The sequence below is a fragment of the Leptodactylus fuscus genome, chromosome 1 (assembly GCF_031893055.1).
Source record: "Leptodactylus fuscus isolate aLepFus1 chromosome 1, aLepFus1.hap2, whole genome shotgun sequence".
NCBI classification, from domain to species: domain Eukaryota; kingdom Metazoa; phylum Chordata; class Amphibia; order Anura; family Leptodactylidae; genus Leptodactylus; species Leptodactylus fuscus.
Window position 1 is genome coordinate 167,691,564 of NC_134265.1, and position 15,153 is coordinate 167,706,716.

Sequence of the window (15,153 nt, forward strand, 5' to 3'; positions counted from 1 at the left end):
AATGAACCCTTAAAAGTACTTCAGGCATCTGCTTTTGCGTTTGTGAATGGTCATATTTCTCCTGTTGCAAAAACCAGCAGTAGTCCCTCATCATGTTGGGATTCCAGTGGCTTTGACTTCTGTTCTCCATTGCAGAAATATCTTTATGGAACTGCTGTCCATGTTCGTGACTTACGTCACCCAAATGTAAGAAATGCATTTTTAATGACATTCGTCAGCCAAGTTGTTCATATGCTGTAAGCATGTTGTCTACTAATTCAGCATAGTTCTCAGATCATCTGTTCCCAAGGAAGTTCTGCACTACCAGCATAAATACATCCCAAGCTGCAAGGTCCAGAGGGTTGAGTTTTGTTCTGAATGTGTCATCATGTATTCGTATGTTGATTTCGGAGCCAATAAAAATTCTGTCCTTTATTTTAGCCTCAGTTTTCAGTGTGCTAAACTTATCCTTCAAATACTGGAAGCTGTTTCTATCACGATCAAGTGCAATTACAACATTTTTCATTACACCAAGTTTAATGTGAAGTGGTGGAAGATAAACTTGAAGTGGATCAACCAGTGGTTTGTGTTGTATATTGTACTGACCAACTGTGTGCGCGACTCTGAGAGACCACTGTCTCATTTTGTAATGATTTATGTCATCACGTCTGTTCTATAGTCACAAGAAACACATCTGCTTTGTGTACCCTAACTGTAGGCCAAGTAGCAGTGCTACCACTTTCAGGTCAGCACAAATTTTCCATTTATGATCTGAGTATTTGGTCATTTCCAATTAGCCTCCAATCATTAGGAACATGTGTAGCATCTAACTCCATCATAAGACCAGTTACATCAGTACAGAAACAGACCTCGCTTTTCATTGCATAGTAATAATAATAATAATAATAAATTTTATTTATATAGCGCCAACATATTCCGCAGCGCTGTACAATTTGTAGGGTTCAGATACAGACAGATACAAAACAAAGAACGTCATGTCACACAATGGGACTGAGGGCCCTGCTCACAAGAGCTTACAATCTATGAGGTAGAGAGGATGACACAAGAGGTAGGAGGGGCGGCATTGCTTATACAGTGTTCAGACAATTTTGTAATAGAGGTTGCAGCCATTACACAAACAAAGCTTTATGGGCCGTCACTAGTAGTGTCCTTTAACATGTGGATAGAGCATGGACAAATATGTTAGGCTGAAAAGGCATCAAGAAGGGTTTGCATTAGGAATTGTGATAGGCCTGTCTGAAAAAATGCGTCTTTAGTTTGCGTTTGAAACTGTAGAAATTGGGAGTTAATCTGATTGTCCGGGGTAGAGCATTCCGGAGAAGTGGTGCAACTCGGGAGAAGTCTTGTATACGAGCATGGGAGGTTCTGATAATAGAGGATGTAAGTGTTAGGTCATTGAGTGAGCGGAGAACACGGGTTGGGCGGTAGACAGAGATGAGGGAGGAAATGTAGGGAGGTGCGGCATTATGGAGAGCCTTGTGGATGAGGGTGATAACTTTATATTTAATTCTATATTGAATAGGCAGCCAATGTAGCGACTGGCACAGACCAGAGGCATCGCTGTAGCGTCTAGCCTGGTAGATGAGCCTGGCCGCTGCATTCAGAATAGATTGTAGAGGGGAGAGTTTAGTGAGGAGAAGACCGATTAGTAAGGAGTTACAGTAGTCAAGGCGAGAATGAATCAGAGAGACAATAAGTGTCTTTAGTGTATCTCTGGTAAGGAAAGGACGTATTCTGAAGATATTTTTGAGGTGGAGGTGACATGAACGTGCGAGTGATTCAATATGAGGGGTGAAAGAAAGGTCTGCGTCAAACATGACCCCGAGGCAGCAGGCCTGCTGCCTAGGAGTTATAGTAAGGCCTGAGATTGCAATGGATATATCAGGGACAGATCTATTAGATGGTGGAAACAGTAGTAGTTCAGTCTTAGAGAGATTTAGTTTCAGATAGAGCGAGGACATGATATTAGAGAGAGCAGAAAGACAGTCACTGGTGTTCTGTATGAGTACAGGGGTGATGTCATGGGAAGATGTGTATAATTGGGTATCGTCAGCATAAAGATGGTACCTGAAGCCAAATCTGGCGATGGTTTGTCCAATGGGGGCTGTGTAGAGAGAAAAGAGCAGAGGGCCTAGGACCGAGCCCTGAGGAACCCCAACAGCAAGGGAAAGAGGGGAGGAAACAGAGCCCGCAAATGTTACACTGAAAGTGCGGTCTGAGAGATAAGAGGAGAACCAGGAGAGCGCAGTGTCATTGAGGCCGACTGAGCGGAGCATAGTGAGGAGGAGATGATGGTCAACAGTGTCAAAAGCTGCAGAGAGGTCCAGAAGAATAAGAAGAGAGAAATCGCCATTGGATTTAGCCGTCAGGAGATCATTGGAGACTTTTGTGAGAGCCGTTTCAGTAGAGTGCAGAGCGCGGAAACCAGATTGTAAGGGGTCAAGAAGAGAGTTAGCAGAGAGATAGCGGATTAAACGAGAATAGACCAGGTGTTCCAAGAGTTTAGAGATGAAGGGGAGGTTAGAGACGGGTCGATAGTTAGCAGCACAGGACGGGTCCAAGGAGGGTTTTTTCAATAGCGGAGTTATAACAGCATGCTTGAAGGAGGATGAGAAGATTCCAGAAGAGAGAGAGAGGTTAAATATTTTAGTAAGGTGAGTGGTGACAGCAGGCGACAGAGATTGGAGAAGATGAGAGGGGAAGGGGTCACTACTGCAGGTTGTAGGGCGAGATGAAGAAAGTAGCTGGGAGACTTCCTCTTCTGTAACAGGTTGCAGCTAACTTGGTGTGTCGATGCTAAAGTGTGAAGTTTTGGTGCTGGACAGGTCTGGTTATGTCTATTGGAATATTTCCAATATATAATGCATTAATATTATAATTGAATTGAAGCTTTACATGTATAACTTAAAATCTAGATGTGTCAGACAAATTCCGAGTTCATATTCATAATCAGCATGCTCTTTAGTATAAATCATGTTTTTCTCTCAGTAGCAAAATCATTTTTGCACGGTGTAGTTGAAGACCCAGGGAGGTGACAAACATAGAAAATACTGTTACTTACATGCTCCTGGTTCCAGCGCATTCCTCGGTGATGTCGGCCAGCTTCAATGATGGACCAGACGTCACGTGATACGGGCCTGCGTCATGACCCCCTAAGTAAAATTATAGTGTTTGTGGAGTTTGCAGACTCGTGGCCTCACTTACCGATCCCGTCTCCTGCTCACAGCCTTGCAGAAGAAGAAGCGCCAGTAGCCGTGAGGAGACACGATCAGTAAATAAATAGGGCCCATTACTTGTTGGAGTTACTCTCGCAATTAACGGAGTATTAAAAAAATATATATATATATATATATATATATGCAGTGGCTGCCGCCGGGCCCCCTAATATCCTGGGCCCTGTGGCAGCCGCTACCGCTGCTATCCCGGTAGTTAAACCCCTGTTCATAGACGTGGGCTACACAAGTGTCATTATATGTTGCGATACCAACCTGACCAATGTGACGTCACTGCAGAGACTGAAGACAGCTTGGAGTCATGCCAGAGAGGTGAGTATTAACGGATTTTATGTTCATTCACCTCACCTGGGCCTCCGATCATTATGCTCTGGGATTTCTTTTAGCATAATAATAGCAGTATTTGTTGGGGTTCAGTCAACAAATACTCTTGCCGCGGGTCCGCGGTCTTACTTATCCATCCCTGTTCCTGCACATGACCTACCTGCAATCTCTAATCTATGTCAGTGTCTGTGTAGAATTAGCTTGTAATTGTTTTTATGTTTTGTTTTTTTTTAATCACAGTTAGGCTAAGGCCCCACACTGCAGAAACGCAGCTTCTTTTGTTGCAGATTTTGATGCATTTTTTTGAGCCAAAGCCAATGGCTACAGAGGGAACAGAGAATATATAGGAGAATATATAGGTTCTTAAACTTCTCCCTTTTGCTCAGTCCACTCCTGACTTTGGCTCAAAAATCCACAACAAAATCTGCAACAAAAGAAACTGCATTTCCGCAATGTGGGACTTTAGCCTTAAAAGGGTTTTCTGGGACCTACATTTTGATGACCGAGTTTAGGATTCCTAGGCCCCACCAAGAATCAGCTGTTCAAAGAGGCCAGCATTGCGGCGTCTTCCATAACGTCACATTCATTGGTCACGTGGCACAGCAGCAGCTAGGCCCATTCAAGTAACCAGTGGTTATAATGACTCCTCTGTTTATCCTGTGATGAGTGAGTTTACTATTCTTAATAAATATATACGGTATTTGCATGATGATTATATCATGTTTATGGAAGCAGGTTATTTTTACATTGCACTGTGTATGTATATTCATCCTGAAAGAGTGCAATGAATAGTGACATTATAAAGGACATTATAAAGCAAAAATACCCAACTCTCCCCTATTGACTTCTATAATGATTAGGTAAATAATAGCCCTATTGTGTTGGCTGAAGCTGGTGTATGCTTTAGATAGCTGCAACATGTACACTTCACTTTTATTTCTTCTATAGCTAGTATTGTATTGTACAGCTGTTGACTGGAAAGTTACAGAAAAGAAGAAAGCTCAGAAACAGAGAAGAATAAAGGAACTGGGATCAGAAGTTTTCCATTAAGGAGCTGAGTGGGTTATCAACCAGCCCTGCGCTGCCAAGTGATGTGTGACTCTACAGTAAAGATACTCATGGCAGTACCTACATAGTAATGTGAAGTACAAGTTACTGCCCATACTAGAAGTTTAACACAGTGTCTGTAGAGCAGTACTACTACTAATACTAGTACTAGTTGTAGCAGAAGAAAGCAGAGCAATTCTCGTGCTAAAGTTGTGCTACCAACCCCCTACATTAGTTCTAAAATTCAACTACCTGGCCCAGGTCTCTACAAATAAATGTAGAGGGTAAAACACCAAAACAAAGTCAGGATCAGATCTGGGTCAAAAGCAAAAAAAAACCCATTATGAATCCCGAAATCATCAAGCAACATTAGTCAGGTCAATCTGGGTCAAACCCAAGTGGCACCAGACAGTTATTCCAGGAGAGAGGTTAAGGTCAGACAGGAGTCAGAAATCCAAAAGGCAGCAGGGGTATCACAAAGATAGTGCATCAGAAGTGTAATACCAGAGCACACGGATACTTAAAGAGGACCTTTCATCAGATTGGGCACAGGCAGTTTTATATACTGCTGGAAAGCTGACAGTGCGCTGAATTAAGCACACTATCAGCCTTCCCGATCTGTGCCCTGGGTAAAGCGCTATTGGTCCCGGTACCATAGCAATTTACAGTTAGAAGGGCGTTTCTGACAGTCAGTCAGGAACGTTCTTCTCCACAGCGGCGCCTATCGTGCTGTACAGTCTGAGTGTGGAGGAATGGCCCCTCCCCTCCTGATAGTGCTCGTCTATGGACCAGTACTGTGAGCAGAGGGAGGGGGCGTTCCTCCTTGCTCAGACTGTGCAGCGCTATAGGCGCTGCTGTGGAGAAGGACGTTTCTGACTGACTGTCAGAAATGCCCTTCTGTCTTTAAAGCGCTACGGTACCGGGACCGATAGCGCTTTACCCGGGGGACAGATCAGAAAAGCCGATAGTGCGCTAAATTCAGCGCACTGTCAGCTTTCCAGCAGTATATAGAACTGCCTGTGCCCAATCTGATGAAAGGTTCTCTTTAAAGGGAAACAGGGCACTCACCAACCAAAAGTAAAATTTTCAAGCTTTAATTCGTCATCATTAAAAAATGGCACTTAGACAGCATACACAATCGGAGATGGATTAAATGGAATGCAGAGACACGAAACGGTCGTTGCTTCATTGTCTCTGCATTCCATTTAATCCATCTCCGATTGTGTATGCTGTCTAAGTGCCATTTTTTTTAATGATGACGAATTAAAGCTTGAAAATTTTACTTTTGGTTGGTGAGTGCCCTGTTTGCCTTTACAATTTTTTGCCCAAGACTTTTTTATATATCCTTTGAACAGTGAGCACCACCTATATACCACATCACTTTGCCTGCTATTCATACCTTGTTGCCGTATATACATTGAGGTGTTGTATTTTAACACAGAAGGGTGCCACTACCTTCATATATCTTTTTAGTTCTCTTTAAAGGGGTTGATGTAGTAATCCATGGGTGAAAGGGAATCAAAGATTAAGTTTGCTCCTCTTGTCACCAATTCTGGGATGACAATGGGGTATCTGGGTGAAGATATAAGAAGGTGAAGTTAACCTACTTACTTTGGCAATCTTAGGTGGGTGACGTAGAAAACTATGTACATTGTCACTGCCCAAAACAGGTTAGCAACCCCTGTATAACGATATATTACAGAGTGTTTATTTGATGGCATGCTAAATTCCCCAACCAAGGGATGTATTTTATTGCCATATTAATACAATGTTTTGATTGCTTTGATTTGCTTGCGGGTGCATTGTGTAAGGCAGAACTGTAGTTGCAATTAGGTGTTATATCACAGTAGGAGTTACACTGGTAAATCCCATGGTACGACCTGCACTGGCTGCGGCATGATGCTTATATTATGCTAGGATGAAGGCACACTGTATAAGAGAGGCCTCCAAGCCTTTTCCGAGGCAGTTGTGTTCATTCAGTCTGGTTGGTGCTTCAGTCTGAGTTGTTTCAGGAAACAGTTACCATGTCACTAGGAACCAGAGGCCTAGTCCATTAGTGCAGAAGAGTGTGCCAAGGAGTGGATAGACAGAGCACCAAATTTTCTGGGGCTATCTCTATATGTCCTGGTTTCTTTGTTTATTTGTTTTTTAAATCACCTTCTACCTAGAAAATTTATATTGTGTTGGGGACACTAAAGGAAGCATTATACTGTTTGGGGGACTAAAGGGACATTACTGGTACAGATTAATCAGTTTTCTGGTGTAGAGGAAGGATATTGAGGCACACATTTGGAGCAAGGCCCTTACTTGTACCAAATGTATGCCACAACCTGTGATAATGTGAGCGGGAAAGTGAAAGGAACACCTCAGCTGACATATTCATTAAAACTTATCCCAGCCTACTGGTATGAGTTATAATAGGAATCTACACCAGTCCCTAACAGTTGTATATTTCCATTCCGGTGCTGAGACGTGAGGCTGATCCCGACTCCTCTTCATAAATCATCTGTTCCCTTCGCCAGTTGGGGCCTTTAATAAAACTAGTGTAGAAAACGCCATTGTTAATAAACCCATCCCATTGAGAGTGTGCTCAGAGCCAAGTAAACTTGGACACCATGGAAAGGTTATTCATTGAGATTTATTTCATACCTCATTCATCCAGAGTGAAATAAGACCCTTAAATGTAGGACAATAACTGTGGCCCCTATCCTTCATATGCTGTAAGCCATTTCTTCAGGTATACATTACAGGGCATTTTCACAATATTTCTTTTCGGACCCCCGAGTATAATGATTGGCGGATCGGGAGAGGTAAGAAACATAAAAAACACTGTTACTTACCTCTCCACGATCCGTGCAGACTTTGGCCTAGTCGTCTGACGTCTCATGACCCCAGCCTGCGTCCCGGGTCATGTGACGTCTGACGTCATTGAAGATGGACTACTTCGGAGGCCGACAGCGTAGGAGACGGGAGATAGGTGAGTAACAGAGTTTTTTTTATGTTTTTCTCCCCCCGGGTCTCCGATTATTATACTCTGGGGTCTGAAAAGACCCCAGAGTATAATAATTGTTTATGGGTATCCACAGTGGGACATAATACTGTGTGCAGGAGCCACTATGGGGGATAATACTGTGTGCAGGGGCCACTATGGGGGATAATACTGTGTGCAGGGGCCACAGTGGGACATAATACTGTGTGCAGGGGCCACTATGGGGTACAATACGCTGTGCAGGGGCCACTATGGGGTATAATACTGTATGGAGGGGCCACTATGGGACGGGATAATACTGTGTACAGGGGCCACTATGGGGGCTAATAATGTGTAAAGGGGCCACTATGAGGGATAATACTGTGTGAAGAGGCCACTATGGGACGGGATAATACTGTGTGCAGGGGTCACTATTGGGGATAATACTGTGTGCAGGGGTCACTATTGGCATACCTCCCAACTTTTGAAGAACCGAAAGAGGGACAAAATGTGCGGCGCGGCAAATTTATCCCCGCCCACTTTTGTGTTGACTCCGCCCACTCGTTAATTTTTCATGTGCCCGCACACAGTATAATCCTCCTACAGTCACCCGTACATTATATGTCCCCCCTCTATCTCTCCCCCAGTTTCATATACACCCTTCATCTGCCCCCAGTTTCATGTCCCTCTTCCATCTCTGCCCCCAGATTCATGTCCCTCCAACTCTGCCCCCAGATTCATGTCCTCTCCATCTCTGCCCCCAGATTCATGTCCTCTCCATCTCTGCCCCCAGATTCATGTCCCTCCATCTCTGCCCCCAAATTCATGTCCTCTCCATCTCTGCCCCCAGATTCATGTCCCCCATCTCTGCCCCAGATTCATGTCCCCATCTCTGCCCTCAGATTCATGTCCTCTCCATCTCTGCCCCCAGATTCATGTCCCCCATCTCTGCCCCCAGTTTCATGTCCACTCCATCTCTGCCCCCAGATTCATGTCCCCACATCTCTTCCCCCAGATTCATGTCCCACATCTCTGCCCCCAGATTCATGTCCCCACATCTCTGCCCCCAGATTCATGTCCCCCATCTCTGCCCCCAGATTCATGTCCCCCATCTCTGCCCTCAGATTCATGTCCTCTCCATCTCTGCCCCCAGATTCATGTCCCCCATCTCTGCCCCCAGTTTCATGTCCACTCCATCTCTGCCCCCAGATTCATGTCCCCTCCATCTCTGCCCCCAGATTCATGTCCTCTCCATCTCTGCCCCCAGTGTCATGCCGTCCTCTCCTTCATCTGCCCCCAGATTCACGTTCCACCTCCACATTAAACTTACCTTCTCCTCCGCTCCCTCGCCGCTCTCTGCCCGCCTCTCTCACTGACACATGCGGCTGAAGGAAGGAGCTGACACAGGTCAGCTCCTCGCTTCGCCGCTGCCCGCCTCTCTCCCTGACACATGCGGCTGAAGCTGCTCGCGTGCTCGCTTCGCCGCTGCGTCTCTCTCTCGCTGACACATGCGGCTGAAGCGAGGAGCTGACCTGTGTCAGCTCCTCGCTTCGCCGCTGCCGCCAGCTCCTGGCTTGTACATCGCGTCTACAAGCCAGGAGCCGGCGGCAGCAGCGAAGCGAGGAGCTGACACAGGTCAGCTCCTCGCTTCAGCTGCATGTGTCAGCGAGAGAGACAAGCAGCGGCGAAGCGAGCACGCGAGCAGCTTCAGCCGCATGTGTCAGGGAGAGAGGCGGGCAGCGGCGAAGCGAGGAGCTGACCTGTGTCAGCTCCTTCCTTCAGCCGCATATGTGTTCAACTCAGATCTGCGTCCTCTGGACGCAGATCTGAGTTGAAATCGGGACATACCTCCCTCCAACTGGGACCGCGGGACACGTCACCCAAATCGTGACTGTCCCGCGGAAATCGGGACGGTTGGGAGGTATGCTATTGGGGATAATACTGTGTACAGGGGCCACTATGGGACGGGCATAATAGAGCGCGCAAGAATGCGTAGGAGGGGGTCGGTCGAGGTCTTCGGCGTTGGTCGGGGCCCCATTTCAAAAGTTCGCCACGGGGCCCCGCCATTCCTAGTTACGCCACTGATTTCATTACTATATTACTAAACTGGAACCCCAAATCTATCTGAAGACGTGCCCAGCAGAGGTGCCCAGCATGTACTTTGTGCATCCCCTGAAGCAGTCTGAGTACAGATTTGGGCTATACTATTCACTACTAGATCACAGCTTGCCTTTTGTTTGCCAGGACCTGAGGGGGACGCAGTTCCTCGAGTCACCGGCAGGGGGAGCAGGCTGCAGTGTAGAATGCCGTGTGACTGGAACTCCCATTGGCGCGGCATGTCCCTGTCCTCCTGAGCTGCTCACTCACTTCACCCTGTGCCGGAGTTCCGTGCTGCTCGCATCACGGGTTTAGTGAACTTTCCCCTCAGCACACGGATTGGAGAAGTCGTCACGGGCAGCTGGCGTGAGCTCCATGGACAGGAGGTAATGCAGAGTGGTGGGCACAGCATGTAAGGTGAGCAGTGCTGAGGAAAGTTCCCAGTGAGTGGCCAGTAGGGCATGACCTTGTGTGGCATTAGTCTGAGGCTGTCATCATGTCTGGGGTTAGTAAGCACTAGTAGCCTCAGAGCACGTGTAGTGATGGAGCAGAGTTCAAGGAGTCATTTAACTGTAAAGTGTCCCAAAGTTGTGACCAGACACAGATCTAGTCAGCTATTGTACATGTAGTCTCCTGTACGTGCTGCAGGCTGTGTGCTTTGTCACTCTCCAGCTAGGTCACACACTGTGCACAGGACATCTGGAGGGTGGAGGGGGTGTAATCCATGTCTGCAGGGACAGTGCTCACTATGTACTATGAAGGCGTCTCCTATAAACTAGAGGACTCAAGGAAAGGGGACCATGTCTTGGTTTATTCTTCCTTTTTCTTAGTTCTTTTATCAAAGTCTTGCACAAGAAGAAGTAAAACTATAACAAGGTCTCCGCTACTACACTTACCAGTTGGTGAAGTATTAGGCTAGATTCACATAAAACTTGTGTAAAGCAGCTGTGAAAAATGGACACCCAAGGGGCGCCTATTTTCAAATTTAAGGGTCCATTCACACAGAGCAAAATTGCACTCTACTTTGCGCTAAAAAAAGCACCTCCCATTGACTTCAATGGGCTAGTTCACACGTAAAAACCGCCTGGCTTATTTTGGTTCTGAGGCGTTTTTTGGAGCGTATTCTGGAGCAGTTTTTGCTAAAATCTTCAGAAAATGCCAGGCGGTTTTCCCCTCTCCTAAAAGTGAAAGGACTGTAAAAAAACGCGCCGCGTTTTGGGTCACATTTTTTTTACAAAAACGCGCCAAAATCGTGACGCGTTTTTTGCCTCCCATTCACTTCTATTGCTCTCCTCAAGCGTAATCCGCCTGAAGAAAGGTCATGTCGCTTCTTTTTTCTGCTAGCAGCAAAAAACTGCTAGCAGAAAAATGAAAGCTAGCAGTCTCCATAGACCACCATTGTATGGAGGCAGATTTTGAGGCGAAATCCGCTGTCAAAATCTGCCTCATTTCCCCGTGTGAACTAGCCCAATGGGTGCTGCTAGTTTTTTTTTCCACTAGCGAAAACAGCAGAACCCATTGAAATCAATGGGAGGCTTTTTTTTCAGCACTGAGAATTCAGCGACAAATAAAGCGCCATTTTCCTCCGTGTGAATGGACTCAAAGGGTGCATTCACACAGAGTTTTGTGGTGATGATTTTGCCACAATAACTTGAGTAAAGAATCAGCACTGAAAAAAGATTACCACTGACCTCAATGTCCTATTTTTTTTTATACTCGTGGAATTTTCCGCTAGCTGAAAATACTGCGATTATAGAGCGATCCCGTTGAAGTCAATGGGAGTCTTTTTTCAGTGTATTGAGAGATTCGTAAAAACAGAAACAAATTAAACATCATCTATTTTTTGACAGTGTGTTAAAGGGTACTTGGGTTTTCATTAAAACTTAAAATATGGCAGGGTACTTCTGGGCGGTCTGTTCTATGACTGTATAAGCCTTTTGTGGTGTCTAGAGATGAGCGAACACTATTCGGAACAGCAGAATGAATGGAAGCTACGTCCATTCATTTTTATGGGAGCGTGCTATTCGAAACGGATGTTTCGAATAGTGTTCGCTCATCTCTAGTGGTGTCCTTTCAGTTTTGCGTCTGCTGATAATCACATTATGGCTGATGTTCATTGACATTTGTCTTTGAGGCTGTGGGCCTGTACAAAGAGGAATGGTCTGCCCTATACATGGTACTGGTTTCTTTATATGTAATTGTGCCAGGAGTAACTGTACAATAGCAAACAAATAGCTGAGAAAGTGACCATAATATAGGAGTTTCAGGAACAAGCATCTTATGCTAAGTTCACACTTGCATACGAATTTCCATTTGAGGGGTCCGCTGGAGGAGACTCACGGACCCCATAAACTTTAATGGGGTCCTTCAGGTTTCCACCCGAAAAGGGCGTAAAAATGTGGAGAGAACAAAGCTGCTTGCAGGACTTTTCTCTATGCATTTTTAAAGCAGAATGGGCAATGGAATCCCCTGGTGGAAACCGGGAACAGGTGTGAACCTAGACTTATCCAGAAAATGAGTACAGTCAGTAAGGCTGCTTGCTTTCTGTGAATAATATCCTCTCTGTAATCACAGAAGTACATAGAGGATTTTCCTTACATCATAAGATGTGAGATTTGCAGTCCTTTGCACAGAGGAACACTTTGCAGAGGCTAGTGTGCGGTCTGTGAGGAGAATAGACCCATTCCATTCACTCCATTCAACTTCCTATTCACTGTAATCACATCCTGCTTATTTAAAGGGGCTCTATCACTGGGAAAAGTCATTTTTATCTAAACACATGCTTGCATAGGCTTTAGAAAGGCTATTCCACACTTACCTTTTGTATGTAGATTACTTCAGTGGTCTCTGAATAAGTCCGTTTTTATTCATATGCTAATGAGCCTCCAGCCAGCTCAGGAAGTTCCCAGCAGCCTCCTCTCTCCCATTATCTTCTATGTGTGTGAAGCAAACAGGAAGCTGAGTCATCAGCAGCCCCAGCAGCAGCCTCCCATAGAAAACAGCAGAGAGAAGTGTGCACCATCTATCTTGCACTAGTCTAATTAGCATATGAATATAAACGGACTTATTCAGAAACCAGTGAGGCAATCTACATACTATAGGTAGGTGTGAAATAGACTTTCTAAGGGCTATGCAAAGGTGTGATTAGTTAAAAATGACTTTTCCTAGTGATAGAGCCCCTTTAATGTATCTATGTATGGCCTTTGGCTAGCAACAGGGAGTGAACTGCAAATCAGCTAGAAGGGAGACAACTAGTAGCAGGAATGGCAGGAAAGTGCTTCAGGAATTAGTGGATTAGGAATTTGAAGCATCTTTTTTTTTCATGGAGTGTTTTTTGATGCATTTTTTTTACTCCAGCACACTGATTCAACTTGGAAATTTCACTTAAAAAATATGCCAGTAGTTTTTAATGCGGTTTATGCAAAAACCGCATCAAAAAAATGTGCAGCGTTTTTCCTGCCGTCCATTGATTTCATTGTATTTTTCTAGGCAGAATCTTTCTAAAGGTAAGTCATGTCACGGATAGCACACTGAACCATTCATTTCTATGGGCCCGTACACATGACCATGAATTACACGGTCCTGTGTGCAGTCTGACAGTCCGGGCCATAAAATATAGAACAGGTCCTATTCCTGTCCTATTTTGTGGCCCTTGCTTCCATGGCTCATCCATTTAATGAAGAGGCTGTGGAAGCACGGCTCATTCACAGGTGACACATTGGGGACATCTGTGTGCTACTGGTCCGCCACCCGTTCCTTTAATTCACGGCCGAGTGCAGGCGGCTGTCAGGCTGAAGGATACGGTAAAAACATTACATTTTACAGTACTTGAAAAGTAGATGGGTTTCAGGCTAATCCCATCCACACATTGAAGAAACAAATTTGCAGCGGCAAAAGCTGCGTTTTAAAAAAAATTTGTGTTTTTGAAAATTGCAGCATGTGAATTACACCTATGGATTCGCTGGCGTTTTCCTTATAGGTGTAATAGGGGCAGAAGATCTGCAAACTCTGCAAAATCGCAATGAAGAACGTGCCACGTTTTTTCCGCAGCATTTTGTTTGCTGCATTTTGCTATGTGGGGTCTTTGCCTAAAATGACTTTTTATACACTTTACTAAAATACATCTGGACATGTCTACTTATTGGGGCACGGCTCTAAAGAGAGCAGCCTGGGGTAAATATTATAGTTAGATTTTATCTATGGAATGCTGCTTGGTCACAATACCAGTTATAACACAGTACAAGGTCAAAAGTGCAAAGCCTACAGTGTTAAAAGAAATAACTGTGGACTTGTGGATGTATAAGGGTATGTTCACAAAGAGTTTTTTGCAGGCTGAAAATATCAATGCTTTTTGATGTGTTTTATTTTACATGATTCATTTTTTGATGCATTTTTTACTCCAGCACACTGTATGGACCTAGAAACTTCACTTTAAAAAAACTTTAGTAGTTTTTGACGCAGTTTTTGCAAAAATCGTGTAAAAAAAAACAGATCACGGTTTTTCCGCCTCCCATTAATTTCGGTCAGATTTTCAAGGTGGAATTCATCTTTAGATAGGTCATGTCTCATCTAGCTGAAAAAATCAGCTACTGACTCCCACTGAAATGAATGAGAGGTGTGTGCAAAAAAAGCGATGCAGGAAAAACTGCAGCGGCATTGTGGTTTTTCCCAAAGTGCTTTTCACAGAAAGTCCACAGAGGTTTCCTCTGCAGACTTTCTGCTTCCATTATATTCATAGGGAAACAGCCAGCATTTCTGTAGGTATAATTCATATGCTGAGATTTGCAAAAGTGTTGCGTCTCTGCTCTGCGTATTTATCTGCAATGTGTGGATGGGATTTGCTGGAATCACTCTGCAGGGACTGTATAATGCATTTTGCATTTACATCGGATTAGAAAAAACGATTTGGCGGCGGAGAGCATAAAACGCTCACCGCCGCTCACGGCCGGACAGCTTTCTCACCCATTCAAATGAATGGGTGAGAAAGACTCCGGCAGGTTTCTGTATCCTGCCTCTGTTTTGTGCAGGAAACGGAAACCTGCAGAACGGAGACCGGGGCGCAGATGTGAACGAGCCCTTACAGGACTTTTCTCTCCACATATTTCATGCGGAGAGGGGAGCAGAATGGCCCAAACGCAGATGTGAACCGGGCCTCAGCCCAATATTATGCAGCGTTAGTTCTCAAATATACAAGACTTATCAGCTCTGATTCTCCATTTGCAAGTAAATTGCTACGTTTTGTGTTATACAAATGAAGGAAGTGGTTTGGGGTGGGTGTGGGGGGGGGGGGGGTGTTTTAGTCTTCCTGAAGTTTGGTCTCCATTTCAGCTTCCCTATTGATACACATTAGACATCACTGCAATTGTTCTTTTTTTCTGAACATGGATACTAAGTTGTGTCTAGATAGTAACACAGTCCTGTAACATTTGTACCCACCTACTTGGAAAGTATAGACTTGCATGGTTCATAATTCAATGTTTCAAA

At 44.8% G+C, this 15,153-nt stretch overlaps 1 protein-coding gene across 1 annotated transcript in view; it reads left to right on the plus strand.

Moving 5' to 3' along the window:
* The first annotated feature begins 9,803 nt into the window (after positions 1 to 9,803).
* The window catches only part of MOB3B (MOB kinase activator 3B), a 63,615-nt gene continuing 58,265 nt past the window's right edge, over positions 9,804 to 15,153 (plus strand). The window contains exon 1 of the mRNA XM_075279692.1: positions 9,804 to 10,055. The gene's annotated coding sequence lies outside the window, so the exon portion shown is untranslated. The remainder of the gene's footprint in view (positions 10,056 to 15,153) is intronic.